Source organism: Myotis brandtii, unplaced genomic scaffold (genome assembly GCF_000412655.1).
Source record: "Myotis brandtii unplaced genomic scaffold, ASM41265v1 scaffold32, whole genome shotgun sequence".
Lineage (NCBI taxonomy): Eukaryota > Metazoa > Chordata > Mammalia > Chiroptera > Vespertilionidae > Myotis > Myotis brandtii.
The window spans coordinates 8,317,512-8,335,375 of record NW_005362269.1 but is presented as its reverse complement, the minus strand read 5'-3'; the positions used below and the strand labels follow the sequence as shown (position 1 = coordinate 8,335,375).

Below are 17,864 nucleotides of genomic sequence, written 5' to 3'. Positions count from 1 at the left end.
AGAGCTTACATTCTAGTGGGAGGAGACAGTCATTAAAAAATTGTGAGGGGTGTCCTATGCTGACAGATATCAATATCATGGAGAAAATATGGCGAGGGGGGAAATGGAATGGGGTGTGTGTAGGGGGGTGGCATTTGAAATTTTGAATGGGTGCTCAGGATGTCACTGAAATGGTATTTGAGTCAAGACCTGAAAGAAATGAGGAACAAGCTAGTGGGCTATCTGGGGGTGAGGATGGTGATGGTGGGGGTTAGAGACCTCTTGGCATCAGGGGACGGGACTTGGGGAATCTAGTTGTTGGTCCCGCCCCCCCCCCCTTTCTGCCCATTATCCATGTTGGACATTCAGCTATAGGGACACACTCCCAAAGGTGGGCGAATGGTACTTAGGAGAGAAGGGATGAGGCCAAAGATGCTGAGGGAGAGCCTTATGCTAATTAACAATTATCCAATACTTAGTATGTCCCAATCAGTATGCTAAGTACTCTTTGCATATGAAAGGACTATTCGCATTTTCCTTTCCATTTTGTGAATGGGACACCAAGATACAGTAAAGTTTAACTCTGCCCAGGTCCACACAGCCATCAAGCAGAGAAGCTAGGAACTGAACCCAATGTTGAGTCTATGACAAGTTGACACTTAGCTGCTGTGTCACACCTTTCTCCCAGAAGCAAAGTAGGGGGTGGCTTTCCCCCCTCAAAATTTATTGAGATATAATTGACATATAACATTGTGTAAATTTAAGGTATATAACATGTTGATTTGATATACTTATAAATTGCAAAATGATTGCCATTACAGTGTTGGCTAACACCTCCATCACATCACATAATTACCATTTCTTTTTGTGGTGAGAACTTTTAAGATCTACTCTCCTAGCAACTTGCAAGTATATAGTACAGTATTATTAACTATAATCACCATGCTGTACATTAGATCCCCAGATCTTATTCATCTTATAACTGGAAGTTTGTACCCTTTGACCAACATCTTCCCATCCTACTCTCCCAACCCCTGGTAACCACCACTCAATTCTCTGTTTCTATGAGCTCAGCTTTTTTAGATTCTACATATAGGTGATATCATCAGCATGTCTCTTTTGGGATCTAACTTATTTTATTTAGCATAATGCCCTCAAGTTTCATCTATGTTGTTGCAAATGGCAGGGTTTCCTTCTTTCATGGCTGAATGAAATTTCACAGTATATATACACCACATCTTCTTTATCCATCCATCAGTTGATGAACACTTAGGTTGTTTCCATATCTTGGCTATTGTGAATAATGATGCAATGAACATGGAGTACAGCTCCTTCTGAGTTCCTATTTTCATTTGTTTTGGACATATACCCAGAAGTGGGATTGTTGGATCATATGGTAATTCTGTTTTTAATTTTTTGAGGCACTTCCATATGGTTTTTCACAGGACTGTACCAATGTAAATTTGAGATAGGGGGTGGATTGATTGTTATAGAAGGCACAGTCTTCCAAGTAGTCAATTTTGGGACCCTGAGCTACTCATGTGGGAGGGAACCCACATTTATTGAGCTCTTACTGATAGCCAAGCACTTACTAATTTTCCTTTATTCTTCACAACAACCCTTTGAGAGAAGTATAACCATTCTCCATTGACTGGTGAGAAAACCATGATTTAGAGCAGTGATGGCGAACCTATGACACGCGTGTCAGAGGTGACACGCAAACTCATTTTTTTGGTTGATTTTTCTTTGTAAAAATGGCATTTAAATATATAAAATAAATATCAAATATATAAGTCTTTGTTTTACTATGGTTGCAAATATCAAAAAATTTCTATATGTGACACGGCACCAGAGTTAAGTTAGGGTTTTTCAAAATGCTGACACGCCTAGCTCAAAAGGTTCGCCATCACTGATTTAGAGAGTGTTTGTATATTCTGAGGTCACATGATCAGTACACATGTGGCAGATTAATGAGCAGTCACAGCTGGAGATTGAAAAGTAAAGCTTTATGCTTTCTTTTACTCCTGTCCACAAGCCTGCATCTAGGGCTTCCCACTGTCACTATAACCTGATATTCAAGGCTAGGGAACAAGGAAGTCACTCAGGGTGATTGACATTTAGGATCCTCAACCTAGAGAAAGGTTCTGAATTTCTTTTTATTTATTTTATACATATATTTTTGGGGGTAGGTGGTTATTATACATCTAAGGTTTTAATCTTTTCCCACCAAAATGCACTCCCAAATGCACAAAACACACAATTTCAAGGGATTCCGTGAGATTAAGACAGTGGTTCTCAACCTTCCTAATGCCACGACCCTTTAATACAGTTCCTCATGTTGTGGTGACCCTCAACCATAAAATTATTTTCGTTGCTACTTCATAACTGTAATTTTGCTACTGTTATGAATCATAATGTAAATATCTGATATGCAGGACATATTTTCATTGTTACAAATTGAACATAATTAAAGCATAGTGATTAACCACAAAAACAATATGTAATTATATATGTGTTTTCTGATGGTCTTAGGCGACCCCTGTGAAAGGGTCATTTGCCCCCCAAAGGGGTCGCGACCCACAGGTTGAGAACCGCTGGATTAAGATATCTGAGGTAGAGACAGCTCTGAAAACTGATTTATTTCCTATTTTAATTAAACTGGCTTAAGTTGTTTTTTGATATCCTATATAATAAAAGGCTAATATGCAAATTGTCCCCTTCAGGAGTTAGACTGCTTGCTATGACATGTGCTGATCACCAGGGGGGCAGTGTGAAATGAAGGGAGGCCCCAGCCGGCAGTGGGGGCAAGGAAGGCCCTGATTGGCCCTGATTGCCAGCCAGGCCTAGGGACCCTACCCATGCATAAATTTCATGCACCAGGCCTCTAGTTTTAAAATAAGAGATTCACAGATTTATGGTGACTTCACTCTTCAAGAACTATTATAACCCTCACTTGTCCATTTTTCATTTTGGAGGTGGCCCAGGAGGCAGTGGCAAGTAGTATGCTCCCACAGCTAGTCAGGTGCAGAGCTGGTTATCAAACAGGGGTTCCGTGGCTTACAGAGCTGCACTCCTTCCTCTGCTCCAGAGGGAAGCCACACAGGACAGCTACTCATGACTTACACAGCAGAGTGTGAGACTGGGACAACTCTCTGCCAAGGGTCTTTATGAAGACGGGAGATTGTCCTTGGTCCTGGGTGGCTTATGTATTGCCTGTCTGAAGCTAGGGGTTGGGCCAGATCGCCTAGATCAGGGGTCCTCAAACTACGGCCCGCAGGCCACATGCAAATACAAATATTGTATTTGTTCCCGTTTTGTTTTTTTACTTCAAAATAAGGTATGTGCAGTGTGCATAGGAATTTGTTCATAGTTTTTTTTAAAACTATAGTCCGGCCCTCCAACGGTCTGAGGGACAGTGAACTGGCCCCCTGTTTAAAAAGTTTGAGGACCCCTGGCCTAGATCTAGCTAATCAGCTTCCCTTGCTGGGGTGAAGTGACCCCCGAAGGCAACCTTGCTGTCCTTTCTCCCTTTCATCCACAATGGTGGTAGGAGCCCAGTGTCACACACTCAGTTCCCACCATTTTCGTTCCTCTTCAGATCAAGGATGATGGTGCTTCTCTTGAACTGGTTTATTCCCAAGGGGGAGTGGGAGGAGGAAGAGAATGCCAGTAAGTCGGCAGAAGCTGGCAATTAACACAAAGCCAGAGATGTGGGAGAGGAAGAGTGGGACAGAACGGAGAGCAAGCCCTGAGCCCACATTTCGATGGTGGTGGCCCATTTCCCACTTCCCTGGGAACTAATCTCACCAGCTATTGAACAGCCAGCAACACACCATTGAATTTACAGAGGCTGTGTCTACATAATCACAGTAACCAGCTGCAGTGCGAAAACTCAGCCTATCAGATATTTTTCTGTGGTGGCAAAAGGCCAGGAAAAGGAAAAGAGCAAATCTGAGATTCAGAGTTGGTTTATACTTGTTTTGAAAAGAGAAAAGTGTGTTACCTAGATGAGACCTTATGTCTTCATTCAAGTGTCAGGATGTGGAAGAGATTATTGAGCCACATCCAGAGGTTCAAAATCCTTGTAGATTTCAGACATGTTGTCATTTACCAGTGTCTTTCATGAAGACAAAACAAAAATCCCACCATAAGGCAGACCGGTATTAGCTTTAATAGCAGCCACGTACCAGGACCCCACTGAAGCTAATGGTCCTTTCCTTGCTGTTCCTCCCCTCTCTTCCTTGGAGATGCCTCTTAACCCTCCTGGCTGATATCTGACCGATGGAATTGACCGTTTGTTTAGGTGTCATGAGGATACAGACGCTATTTTATTTTCTCGGTACTCCCTGGGGCAAAGCCAAGCACAGAGCTCTGACTCACTCGAGGCTTGGGGAAGAAGAACCTTTTCATTATCGGTGATTACATTAGAATCCTCTGATGTTGCAAACTCCGATTTCTGGGAGCCCTCTAGGTGAAGCTGCCACTGAGTTTGACCTCTGGGGAGACCAAGGCAATGGGAGACTCAGAGATCTGCTTCGAGGGTCTATGGGAGGAGAGCTCTCACATGGGATCATGCAGTTTTGCATGGTTCTCCCTCTCCAGCTCTCTCCAGTTTTACATTCAAGCAGCTATATACAGGGGCATCTACCCTGTGTCAGGCACCATGCTAGGTGCTGTGGGTGAATCAAAGATTAAATCAAACCAATAGCTTAGCACTGATCTAGGTGCCATGGGCAATGAATAAGATGGGAGAGCACCCTTCACAGAGTACCTTCTATGTGCCAGGCACTGTGCTAGGTAGGTACTCTGTGTGCATTTATGCAAATCTTCGCAACAATGCAAAGCAGGAATTACCCCCATTTTACAAATGAGGAAACTGAGGCTCGGAGAGGTTCTGTGACATGGCCAAGCTTATTCAGTGAGTAAGCAGCATTGGTATTCAGAGCATTATTGTCAGGCTCCAAAGCTTCATCCCTCTCTCTGCACCAGACTGAGATTTAAAAAAAAAAAGGCAGCAGAAGGTTCAGTGTTCGCCTTGAAGGAAATTACAGCAGAAGACAGAATGTGATCAGGTTCCTGAGCGAGGCAGAGGTCAGGGAGCGGACGGCAAGGCAGAGCTGGCCAGGCGAGAAGGTCCTGCCGAGGAGCTGCTCAGGTCGGGCTTCCTGGCCAACACCCGGTCTGCTGAGAATTTGAGAGCCGACTTGGAATCTAATCCCGCCTCCCTCATTTAATAGCTACTAATGTGACCTTGGGCAGGAGAGTAAAGTGATTAAGAGCCCGAACTTTGGCATCCAACAGACCTAGATTTATGTTCCAGTTCTACTAATTTATTAGCTGTGTGTCCTTGGGCAAGTCATCTATCTAATCACTCGGAGCCCCACTTGCCTCATCTGTAAAATGAAGATCGAAATAGTCCCTGCCTCATAGGGTTGAGGTGAGGATTAAATGCAATAATGTGTGTCACGTGCCCAGCACAGAGTAATAGTAATAATATCAGCTACGGGTTATTAAGTGTTGGCTAGGTGCTAGGCATTGTGCCCCAAATGCCTTATGGCCATGATCTGATTTAATCCTCATAATAATATTATGAGGCAGATGCTATTATTATCAATATTTATAGATGAGGAAACTGAGTCTCAGAATGGTTGCCCAAGGCCACAGGGGTTAGCCAGCACAGCTGGAATACAAAGCACTCAGTGAATGAGGCTGAAAATGAAAAAAGAGGAGGTGGGAGGCATCTGCTCCAGCTACACGGGGGTCGTGAAGGGAGGCTGAGGAGCACCCTTTCTCCTGGGCAGGGGACACTTCAGGCGTTTCCTCCACCTCCAAAGGCAGCAGGTCAGAGGATCCCGGGCGTGAGGGATTTCAGTTCCCTCTGGTAATGACAATTTGTCAATTTTTGTTGAGCACAGATTCCCTCAACTCAGGAATTCTCATTGCACAGCCTTCCTGGGAAGGTAGAGAACTCAGGAGTATCCCTTTGCAGCAGGCTGGTGAGGATTAATTGCCAAGTCATCCAAGGGCTGAATTCACATCACATGTTTGGGAAGAGCCCTGAGTTGGAGGTCTGGGGTGTGAGGGCACAGGAGTGTGGAATGTGAAAAACCTGCTAACTCAGGAGCTGGAGAAGGGGTCTATTCTCCCTTGGGCCCCAGCAGCTCCTCTGGTGGGTGGGACAAGATAAATAGGTTGCCCACACCAACCCGTGGTGCTGTACAGTCGAGGGCCAGGAGGGAGAGTGTGCCGTTTTCTTGAATGACTCTGGCTGTCTCTTTATGGTCATGGGCTTTGTCCATCACTTTGCCCAGGAATCTGTGGTGACCCCAAAATTGATCTAGGAAGGGTCTCTAGGCTGTGATCTGGTTTGGAGCTGGGTGGGCAGTAGTGTCTGCAGCATGCTCTCCACGAGACAGATGTCTTTGTCCATATCAAAGACTGAGGGCAGGGAGCTGATGGAGATTTTACTGGCACTAAAGCTCTCCCAAGCTGCCTCTGTATTGCTGCTGCCAGAATGTACTTTCTAATCACACTGTTGAAACCATTAAAGGTTAAAGTAAGACATAACAAAACAAAACTTATGGCAATAGGCTCTTTACAGCTGACTTTTGAAGGCTACACTGTTGTAGTTAGGATTATGGACTTGAGAAATGTCAGAATCAGAAGGACCCTAGAGACCGTCTAGTCTAGGGCTCAGCAAACTATAGTCCTTGGAACAAATCCAGGCTTGTGCCTGTTTGTTTGTTTATTTATTTATTTTTTGGTAAATAAAGTTTTATTGGAACACCACACCCATTTGCTTGCACATTGTCTATGGGTGCTTTTTCATGCTACAATGACAGAGTTGAGTGGCTGCAACAGAGGCCCTATGCCCTGCAAAGCCTAAAGTATTTGTTCTCTAACCCTTCATAGAAATCCTTTGTTGACTTTGGGCTAGTCCAGTGGTTCTCAACCTTCCTAATGCCGCGACCCTTTAATACAGTTCCTCATGTTGTGGTGACCCCCAACCATAAAATTGTTTTCGTTGCTACTTCATAACTGTAATTTTGCTACTGCTATGAATCGTAATGTAAATATCTGATATGCAGGATGTATTTTCATTGTTACAAATTGAACATAATTAAAGCATAGTGATTAATCACAAAACAATATGTAATTATATATGTGTTTTCTGATGGTCTTAGGCGACCCCTGGGAAAGGGTCATTCGACTCCCAAAGGGGTCACGACCCACAGGTTGAGAACCACTGGGCTAGTCCATCCCTCTTATTTCACATGTGGGGACACAAAGGCTCAGAAAGGGGGAGGGATTTGCCTAAGGCAGAGCCAGTGTCAGTAGCCTGGGATTTTGATTCCACCAATGTGATTTTTCCCCCCCTTTTTTTGCTGTCACCCATTTCCACAGTCTGGAGCAGGTTCTGCATTTGAATTATAGCTTTAGTTGACCAGATGTATGATCATGGGCAAGCTACATAAACTCTTTCAGACCTGGGGATAATGCATTCTATTTTCTTGAGATAAGGCACATACAAGGTGATTGTGACAATTAAAGGAGCCTGTAATGCTTAGGCTGGGATCTGGCTCATAAAAAAACATTCAACCCCAAATAGCTACTGTTATTGTATTGATGTCCTCTGTGATTTTATATGCATTAATCTAATCCCTCCCACTCCACATTTCATGAGGGAAAGGACTACTCCTTACCAGTGGTTCTTTACCTTTTTAGGTTCTAGATCTTATTGAGAACCTACTGAAAGCTATGGGCACATGGCTTTACTCCACCCTTTTCCTGAATTTCTGACAGGGGCTTCCTCATTGTCAAGTTCCTAACAGGCCCCTTGATGACTTGATATTCACCCTGTTACTTTTTATTTTTGTTTGATGGGCCTCTCTCCTGCTAATTGCATCTCGGTGTCACCTCTTTCAGTTTTGGGCAACAGAACTAACCCACTGTTTCCCATTCATCATGCAGTAGAACTTGAACTGAATAAAGTGAATGTCCTTTTGGAGTTTGTGGTCTAGGATGAAAAACAGAATGTGCATCTGAGGATGCATGGAGAATTGTGTGAGACATTGAACATGGATGCAAGTTAAATAAGAAAACAAAATACATGACGCAGGTCTCAAATTTCTCCATACTTCCTCTTCTTCCTCTCTTGTGGCCCTCTGAACCAAACCATTCAACTCTTTTGGAGGATTTTCACTTGTGGCGGCCACCAAGTTTAGTAAGGTCTACAGGAAGTGGTGGAACCTTTTTCCTTGGGGGCATCTAAAAATGGTATCTGGATAAAGTGTTAGAGTCCAGCTTCAGAGAGGACAGACTAGGGCCCTGGGGAGCAAGGCAAGTAAGTGATGTCAGAGGGTGACTTGTGCCTTCTCATCTCTTCTCTGGCAGAGATGACAGGGTAGGACGCAGGATGGGGGTGGATATGCTTGGGAACTGGTGTGTACATTATTGTGGGGCCCATGGGCATGGAAAAAGAGGGCAGAGGGTGAGAAAGGCAGTTTTCTTTGCCCATCTCCTTCGTGTACTGAGGAATGCTGGGACAGGAAATGCCCAGCGTTTCACAGATGTTTACTGGACGCCAAACCGGCAGATTTGGGAGTCCTGGAAAAGATGAAGGGTGTAAAAGGAGGAGCCTTGGTTTTTCTGCCCCTTGGGGGACTGCCCTGGCGAGTGCTTGGTGGTGGAGTTTGGAGAAGATTTTGTGAAAACTTCTAGATAGGAGCAGCCTGGTATAATGGCAGTTTGCTGCATGCTGTGAATTACAAGTTCCTGGAGGGGCCTCCAAATATCTACTCTGCCTTTTGGAGTGCTATTCATTGAGAGGTAGGCACTGTCTCTGCCCAGGCCCTATTTTAACTAACTGTGACTGACTGAGTGCAGTCATGCATCAGGCATTGTGCTAATTCACAAGCAACATCTCATTTAATCCTCCAAAAACACTTTTGTGGAAGACATTGTTGTCTTCAATTTGCAGGTGAGGCAACTGAGGATAAAATTAATTACATGTCCACGATTACCCAGAGATGGGATTAGGGCAGGGGCAGTTTGACTCAAAATCGATACTTTTCACCTCCCAAATACTACCCAAATTTGGCTGTAGGCTGACCTCTCAGCTAAACAAAATTACAGGAATTTCTGGGCAAACCTTAGCCAGCCAGGTACATGCATTCAGAGGCAGAAGTTGTTTTGGACTGTGTGTGCAACATGGGCCCTTCTCTAGAGTGGGGTCCTCCCTGGGAAGCTCAAGTGGGCTCGAGGGCATGTGTCAGGCTGGAATCTCAAATCTTCCAAGAAGAAAAGTGGAAGACCTGACCCCATAATTGTCTTTAAGGACTGCAAAGGCTATTGATCCCATGATATTGATCCCATGATGATAACCAACTCTGTTACCTATGAGAGAGAGAGAGAGAGAGAGAGAGAGAGAAAATAGACTGTAAACTCAGTATGAGAGATGCTAGTCAGACCTAAGGAACTAGCTTATGAAACATCAGATCAAGTTCTAGTTTCTGGCGCTTCCTAGCTTTGTGACCTTGGGCAAGTTACTTCATTTATTTAAGCTTCGGTCTGTTTATCTGTTACATGGATATTTTAATGATATTTACCCCACTGAGTTGTTGTCAGGATTCAATGGGACTTTGGCACCTAGAAACCTCCTAATAAATGTTATCGTTGAATTATGTGTAATTATAAAAACATAAAACAGATTTCTCAGAATCTGGGGTATTGAGGTAAAGATTTTCCTAGTTGACCTCTCAGTGAATCTTCTAACCCTTTACTTGCCAATTGATATAATTGATTACTTTTTTTTTCTGATATAAATAGTCCTGAAAAATTAGTGGCTGGAAAAATAACAATAATACAAATAACAATAGCTACCATTGGTTGAGAATCCTACTGTGTGCTAGGTTTGTATTATAGCCTTTACACACACTATCTCATTTTAACACAAAATCCTAGGTAGGCAGAAGTAATATATCTGGCCTTTGAGATGCAATATCTGAAATGGCTTCTGCCATACCCAGAGAGCCTGAGCTTGCTGGAAATATTTCTTCTTGCAGAGAACTCCTGGCAAGATTAGAGACAAAGCCAGTGCCGGTGTGGGTGGGCTTGGGGAGTGGGGTGTGGTGGGCAGTGGGCCCTGTGAGCTCTCTGTGCAGAGGGAAAGGGAAACAGCTTGGTTCAGCAGGCAGGTGGCAGGCTCCCAGCCTATAATTCTTGGCTCCTGGTACAATTAGCGTCAACAGGAATTTTCCTTGTAAATCAGACCAAAGAGGCTCACAGACTAAAAACCATCACATCAGAGGCCGACCATTCATGCCCTAGAAAGGCAGGGAAGGAAGGGGGCACCTGAGAACCCTCACCTCTCCCTAATACTTCAGAGAGGTCCAGATCTATGAGAAGGGGAAGAAGAGAAGGGGGAAAAGGGCAGAGAACAGACTCCAGTGAATATACATCTTCAACTGAATTCCAGGGGCTGAGTGGAGAAGTGAAAAGGAAAAAAGTACTCAGTCTGGAGGTGTTTTCCCCCTCTCAAGTCAATCTGCGAAACTTATCCCTAAAGCAACAGAACCAACTCTAGGTGTGAAAGTTTAGTCCTCTGTTCTCACCTGAAAACTTTAGAATGTTCCTTTGCTCTGTCTGGGGGACTGCCCACGTTCCCCCTTCTTGGTGCTGCTCCCATGGGAGGCTAAGAATTTAGGAAGAAGGAAATATGAAGTCATTGAACAGACCAAAGTTTGCCTACACAGCCAAAGATACCAAACTTTCCTGGGCATGAGCCACCTACAGGGGGCCTTAAAATTCAGATTCCTGGGTCCCGGCTGCAGTAGGTCTGAAGTAAGGCCCAGAATCTATATTTTTCACAAGTCACCCAAATGATTCTACTGCAGAAGACTGGCAGACCACATTTTGAGAAACATTATTGTAGTCTGTTACCCCCCATTTACAGATCACTGAATGGAGGCCCAGAAAGTACAAATGACTTGGCTGAATGTCTCACAGAAAGGGTTCTTGTAGGGTCTAGGTCTTAAACCCAGGTTTTTTGATGACCTGTCTTGCTAGTCTTGCCTCAGCTGGACACATTAAAGATGACTTTGGCCTTCACGTGCTGTTCCTTATTCCTTGCTAGGCAGGGGCCATCCTCTTCTTCACAGCTCAAATCAAGGGTCACTTCCTCATGGAAGACTTTCTTGCCTCCTCCCCACCTTAGTCTAGGTGAGGTTCCTTTCTTCTCTGCTCTCAGAAAACCACATCCCTCTCCTTCACAGCATTCACCCTGGTTTGTGATTACACAGCCTCCACGCGATTATTGCATCAATATCTGACTGCCTCCCTGGACTTCAGTTTGCTCATCCAAGGGCTTAGCACAGTGTGTGATGGACATATAGTAGGTACTCAATAAATATTTATTAGATAGTAAGTGAATGAATGAATGAATGATAGTCTTAACTGAAATGTCCGCCTTTCAATGAGCTTTCTCTTTTGAGGCCTTTTTTTGGGGGAAGGTTTGGGGAGGGAGTGTCTTGTTTTTGGCCACGGCTATGTGATCCTAACTGCTCATCTATCCCTGAAACCAGAGCTTCCGGGAGGCAAAACTGTGTAGGAGGAGGTTTACTTTCCTTGATTTTGTTTGTCTGTTTGTCTCTCTTCTCTATCATTTCTTTAATCTTTCTGTTATTACAGCAAATTTTATGTTGGGGATCCATTCTCCTCTATGCAAGCCTCCCTTCCTTTCAACTCTAACCCTTGCCCAAGTTCCCAATGCCCCCATGTTGCCTCTAGGCATCCCTGAATCCTGAACTTTTCTAACCCCCTGTTCCTGGTCAAAATCAACCAGTCCAATGTTCTACCTCCTGAAGGCCTGTGTTACGACAACTCTTCAAAGTGATGGCTTCCTCCCAACAATGGATCATGACCTCATCTGTTGCCTCCCCTCCTCCCCTTTAACTTGAACTAAGCTCATCACTTTCTTAGCCAAAGTTGTGCTGCTCCAATGCGCTGGTGAAACCTTTGATATTAGGGATCATCCTCTATGGAGCCCAAGAAGCACTGATGATGAGAGGAGGATTCTAATGATCAGCAAATATCTACTGAGCCCCGAGTTAGGGTCTGAGGGACATACAGAGATAAAGAGTGTTTTTTTTCCTCTCAAGGATCTTTATGGAGGTGTCATGGACTCACATTTAACAACAGTGTGGTAATTAAATAACATTTCTAGACACTTGTTGCTTGTCCAACAATGATGGTAACCAACAAGTGCTATGAGTATAAATTAGATTCCGTGTATAATGTACTTTGTATTTGGCCTGACACACAGTAGGCCCACTCAATCATGCTAATTCTTCTTCCCTCTAATGGAAGGAGGGATTTTTCAGGGCTTGAGTAGGTGAGCTGGCCTCCACTGAGGAGGGGTGTTCTCTTTGTGGTTCTGGGGAGAATATTCAACTCAACTCCATAAATGCACTCGCTTGTATTCAGAATTGATTTCTGTTTGAAAACAATTACTCTCTTTGCATTCAAGTGGGTCTCCTAGGATCCAGCTGAGCCACACTCTTACTTGCTGTGTGTACACAGGAGAGAGGCATTCAGAAGAGATTGTGTAGCCCCGTGGTCGGCAAACTGTGGCTCGCGAGCCACATGCGGCTTTTTGGCCCTTTGAGTGTGGCTCTTCCTAAGCCTTAGGAGTACCCTAATTAAGTTAATAACAATGTACCTACCTATATAGTTTAAGTGTAAAAAATTTGGCTCTCAAAAGAAATTTCAGTCGTTGTACTGTTGATATTTGGCTCTGTTGACTAATGAGTTTGCTGACCACTGGTGTAGCCCATCCTTCATTTCATAGATGGGGAAACTGAGGCCAGACAAGTGACTTGACCATGGTGACTCAGAGCCAGAACCAGAATGGAAGCCCCTAATGTCCAGCTCAATACTCTCAAATATAAATATATTTAATATAACTATATATTATTTACATTATTTAATCCCTAAGCAAATGAAAACAGCTTTTAAAAAAAGTATCAAAGTAAATTGTGCTTTTGGTAAAGCTAGGGAAAGATATAGAGAACAAAAGGGAATCACTCTTTGTTCTACTGTCCAGAGAGAGCATCACTGTAAACGTTTTGGCAAATGTTTTCTAGACTTTCCACATTCACACACACATGCACACACATGCACACATATGCATACATGCATACACACTTGCACCCATGCACACATACAAGTGTATCTTGTTTGGGCCCCTCATCTCCATTCAACCTCTTTGGTACTCACAGCTGTCCCCTGAGTCCCACCTCTCAGACACAGGCTCATCCCCTCCTATGGCTCTAGGGTTGAGCCCTAATTCAATCATAGCCAATGAGAGCCCTAGGACTTCTTTGCTATGAGATTTGAAGATGAGGGGAAGTAGGATTTGGAGCAAGGTCTGAGGCATTACAGTCACCATGTGACCACTGTGAGGGTGCCCGTATGAATGTGGAGCTGAACAGAGCTGACTGATAGTGTCTGTCCTTCCCACTCACTCCCACAGGAGTTATTCCCATAAGGATAACTCTAGTGCTTTAGAGAAGCTAGGTGCCAATGGCCAGTGGATCCAATTCTTAGCAGAAGGACTTTGAGCAAGTCACTTCATCTCTCTAAGCCCAGTTTTCCTCATCTGTAAAGTGGGATACTACTTGGGAGGTCATAGTGAAGAAAATATGCTACTAGTTCTGTTAATCCCAATAACAATTACATTTACAGCTGCCTCTATTGATTGTTTGCTGTGGTCAGGACTTATGACAAACAGGTCAATATATTGTTTCATTTAATCTCCATACCCACAGAGAGTGGAAGGGGGATCTGCTCTGGCTGTTTGTGTAAAGGTAAAGGATTGAAATGCAGGACCTGATTCCAGCTGCCCAGATTTCTGTCTCAGTTCAACCTCCCTTGGTACCCACAGCTGTCCCCTGAGTTCGCCACCTAACTGATCCCTTTGCCTCTTTGAGTGTTTGGTAGCAGGGTCTTGATGCTTTCAGGTCCTCTTGGCTGGGGGCCATCTTGCCCTTTGCAGGGAACAGGACACTGATTCCAAACTAGAGAGTGGGAAGCCCCTGCAGGTTGTCACTGAGAGGGTGGGGACATTGGCCAGAGTCCTCTCTGTCTGCAGTGCTCCCCTCCTGGCTGTGCCCCAGTGTTCCCTAGGTAACCACAGGGATGCTGCACAGATTTATGGCCCTGCTGCTCCTGAGTAAGTACCTGACAGGTTTTGTCCGAGACAGATGGTGTCTGGCTCCCAGATGACTCATTGGGAGGGGAACAGACACCCATGGGTGACACAGAAGAAAGAAAACCCCCTCCTTCTCACCTCCCACCAGCAGGGAGACTGAGAGTAATTTCTCCATCACACAGGCTATTCAAAAGGCAGATATTCAAGGCTCCCATATTATGGATGGGGGCACTGAGGCCCTATTTCATCCATTCCTTCACTTATTGCATGAACATTTGTTGAGCTTTGTGCTAGGCTGTGTTAAGACTATGCGGAAAATGCAAATGTGGGAAAAACATAGACTCTGTCATCAACAATACTATTGATTATGCAGGCGAATAAGTCATGGAACAGGGAACTATCACCAGGGTGGGATTTAAAGTGTGGGGCAGCCCCAAGAGTGAGCATGTCAATCATTTGTGTTCAAATGGGTTCAACTTTACTTTATTCTTTCAGCATCTACCAGGTTCTAAAGACAGCTGAGATGAACAAGAAATCCCTTAGGAAGCTTTTAGAAAGGTGCTGGATTTTCCTCAAGGTTGATTTTAAGAAAGTTGAATGATTCAGAATTGAAATTACATAGTGGGTTCATTAGTTCATGCTGGCATTTAGCAAGTCTTTATTTTTAAAGTATTGTTCCTATTGGAATCCTATTTGGCCTGTTTGGCTGGTTCTGGAGGCTGGAGGAAATGCACCACCTGGGAAGTCCCCTTACTTTTCCCCCAGGGAGTCGAGCTGGCTACTCTAAGGCAGAGAAAAGAGAAGATTTCACTGGGTCCTTTCAGAGAGTGAACTATGTTTGGTCTCCACTTGGGAGCCTGTTGGAGTAACACACATATTTTATATTGTGAATAATTCTACATTAATGTGCCTACTTAAAAAAACCCACCAATATGTCCATATATAAATTTTCTGTTTCTGAGTAGTCACTTCAAGAGGCGATAAGCTTGTTTCAATAATCCCATTAAATTATATTTTTCCTCTTTTAATATTGTTCTCAAACCAATGCATGTTCTTGGGAACATTATGGTGGAGTCAAGCACTCACTGTTTGAGAGCAGATGTGATTTTTAGAAGCAATCAATAGTCCTTATGAAGGCACATAGTCCTCTCTCATCCTTGGCTGTCTGTCCCAGATTCTTTCCATCATGTCCCCGGGCTGTTTTAAATGGCTAGGGGCTAACTCCTTACCCTCCAGGGCTTGGTCAGTGGGGGGTGTGGCAGGAGGGAAAGAAATAGGAGAAGCCAGGACATTTCTCTCCCCACCCCTACACTCCCTCCTCTCTGTTTCTTGGGGGCTATTTCTGGTAAAGGTTCATCACTTCCATGGTTCCTTTTCCACTAGAAAGATCACACACATATAATATATATAAATAATCCTATATAATAAAAGTGTAGTATGCAAACTGTCCCCTCCACCGGGAGTTATCTGGGAGTTCAACCAGGGGGCGGGTTGGCTGGGGGAAGGGAGGGAGGCCCTGGCTGGCTGGCAGCCTGCAGCCACTAGGCGGGACTCTACCAGTGCACGAATTTCCTGCATTGGGCCTCTAGTGTGTGTGTGTGTGTGTGTGTGTGTGTAATATAAATATATATCAATGGCTTGAACTTGCTATAAAATATAATAGAAAAGAGATTTCACTCACAATAGCAACCAAATATGCAACACCCAGGAATATCTTTAACGAGAAATGTCAAGGATGGCCCTGGCTGGTGTGGCTCAGTTGGTTGAGCGTTGTCCCATGCACCAAAAGGTCACATTTGATTGTAGGTCAAGGTACATGCCTGGGTTGCAGATCTCCAGTAGGGGGCAGTCAATTGATGTTTTTCTCTCTGTCTCTCTCTCTCTCTCTCCCTCTTCTCTAAAATCAATAAAAACATTTTATAAAAAGAAATGTAAAGGACGTATATGGAGAAAATGATAAATTTTTAGTGAAGAGCATGAAAGAAGCTTTAAATAAATGGAAAGACATGTTATGCTTCTGGAAATAATGGAATCTACTTAAGGCAATTCCATAAAAAATATCAATGGGATTTGGAGGAAACTTAATGAAATGATTCCAACATGCTTCTGGAAGAATACATGCTTAATACCAAACAAATTTAGAAAAAGAAGGGCTATGTGGACGTAACTGCCTAGAAATTAAAATGCTTGATAATGTGACTGGCCCAGGATTAGGCTGGCAGATTATTAAAATAGATCACCTAAAACCAGATCCACCTATGCACCAGAACTAATATGTGACATTTCCGCTCTTCACAAATGGTGTCAGTTTTGGATATTTGAAAAAATAAATAAATAGTTAGACCCTTACTTTTCACCTTACATAAAATATAAATTCCAGATAAATTAGAGATTTAAATGTAAACATCTAAATTATAAAACTTCTAGAAGAAAGGATAGGTGCATAGTTTTAGCTTCTTAGGATTAGGGACATACTTTTTTAACAATGTTATCAACATCAGAAACCACAAAAGAAATGAAGAAATGAGTATGAATATAAATAAAAATGTGGAACTTGTGTGGTAAAACCTCCCACATTATCAAGCTAAAACAAAGGATATATTAAAAACATATTTTCAACTTACATTAATAATCAATATTAATATTCTAGATACTTAAAGAATCTTTCTAGATCAATCATGAAAAGAAGAATAACTTCCAAATAAAAATGTGGGAAGGACAAGAAGGGATAAATCTTAAATAAAATATGTAAAAAATCAATAATCATATAAAGCTTTGTATAGTAATAAAATAAATGCAAATTACACAACAATGATATCTAGATTTTACCTACTGGGTAGGTAGAAAGGAATAAAACTAAGTGTGAAAAATCAGAAAAGGATGAAGCAAAATTGATTATCTCACACAGAGTTGGTAGGCGTGTAAATTGGAACTTTTCCAAAGGGCCTTTGAGAAAATGTGTCAAAAGATTCTAAAATATGTATAGCATTAATTTAGCAATCCCACTTGTTGGAATTTATCTTAAGAAAATAAGCAAACAAATGTGCAAAGATCAGCTCATCACAGTTTTTCTGTCAAAGCAAATTCACACACACATATACACTTACACCTAATTGGAAATGTCAGGGTAAATGTCTACCAATAGGGAACTGGGTAAGACATTATAGTACATCCCCATGGAGAATACTATACAGCCATTTAAATGACAAAAATGGGACTCCACCAAGATGGCGGCATAGGTAAACACCGGAGACTGCGGCCGCAAACAACCACTTCAAAAATACAACTAAAAGACGGAGCGGACATCACCCAGAACCACAGGAAGGCTGGCTGAGGAGAGACTCTTCAACTAGAAGGAAAAATAACAGCACACCGAGGCTCAGAGGAGGCGCAGTGTGGAAAATTTAAAGGTACCGAGGTGCGCGCGCAAAGCGGGCTGGTGGCTGAGGGCGCGGTTGTCGTTTTCAATCAGGAGGGAGTCTCAGACTCTGAGCTCCAGACCCGGCGAGTCTCTAGGGACTCAGACTCAAACGGGAGAAGCGGGATTGTCTGGCATCAGTTGGAACGTGAGGGCAGCTTTCTCTCCGAGGTTTGCAGCGGTTGCTGGGGTTCTGAGAAGCAGAGCCTCTGGGAACGGACTGAGAGCAGCCATAACCGCTCCCTCCACCCGCCCTGT

At 43.5% G+C, this 17,864-nt stretch overlaps 1 protein-coding gene across 1 annotated transcript in view; it reads right to left on the bottom strand.

Moving 5' to 3' along the window:
• The window catches only part of ADRA1B (adrenoceptor alpha 1B), a 96,687-nt gene that overhangs the window by 49,636 nt on the left and 29,187 nt on the right, over positions 1-17,864 (bottom strand). The window lies entirely within an intron of this gene.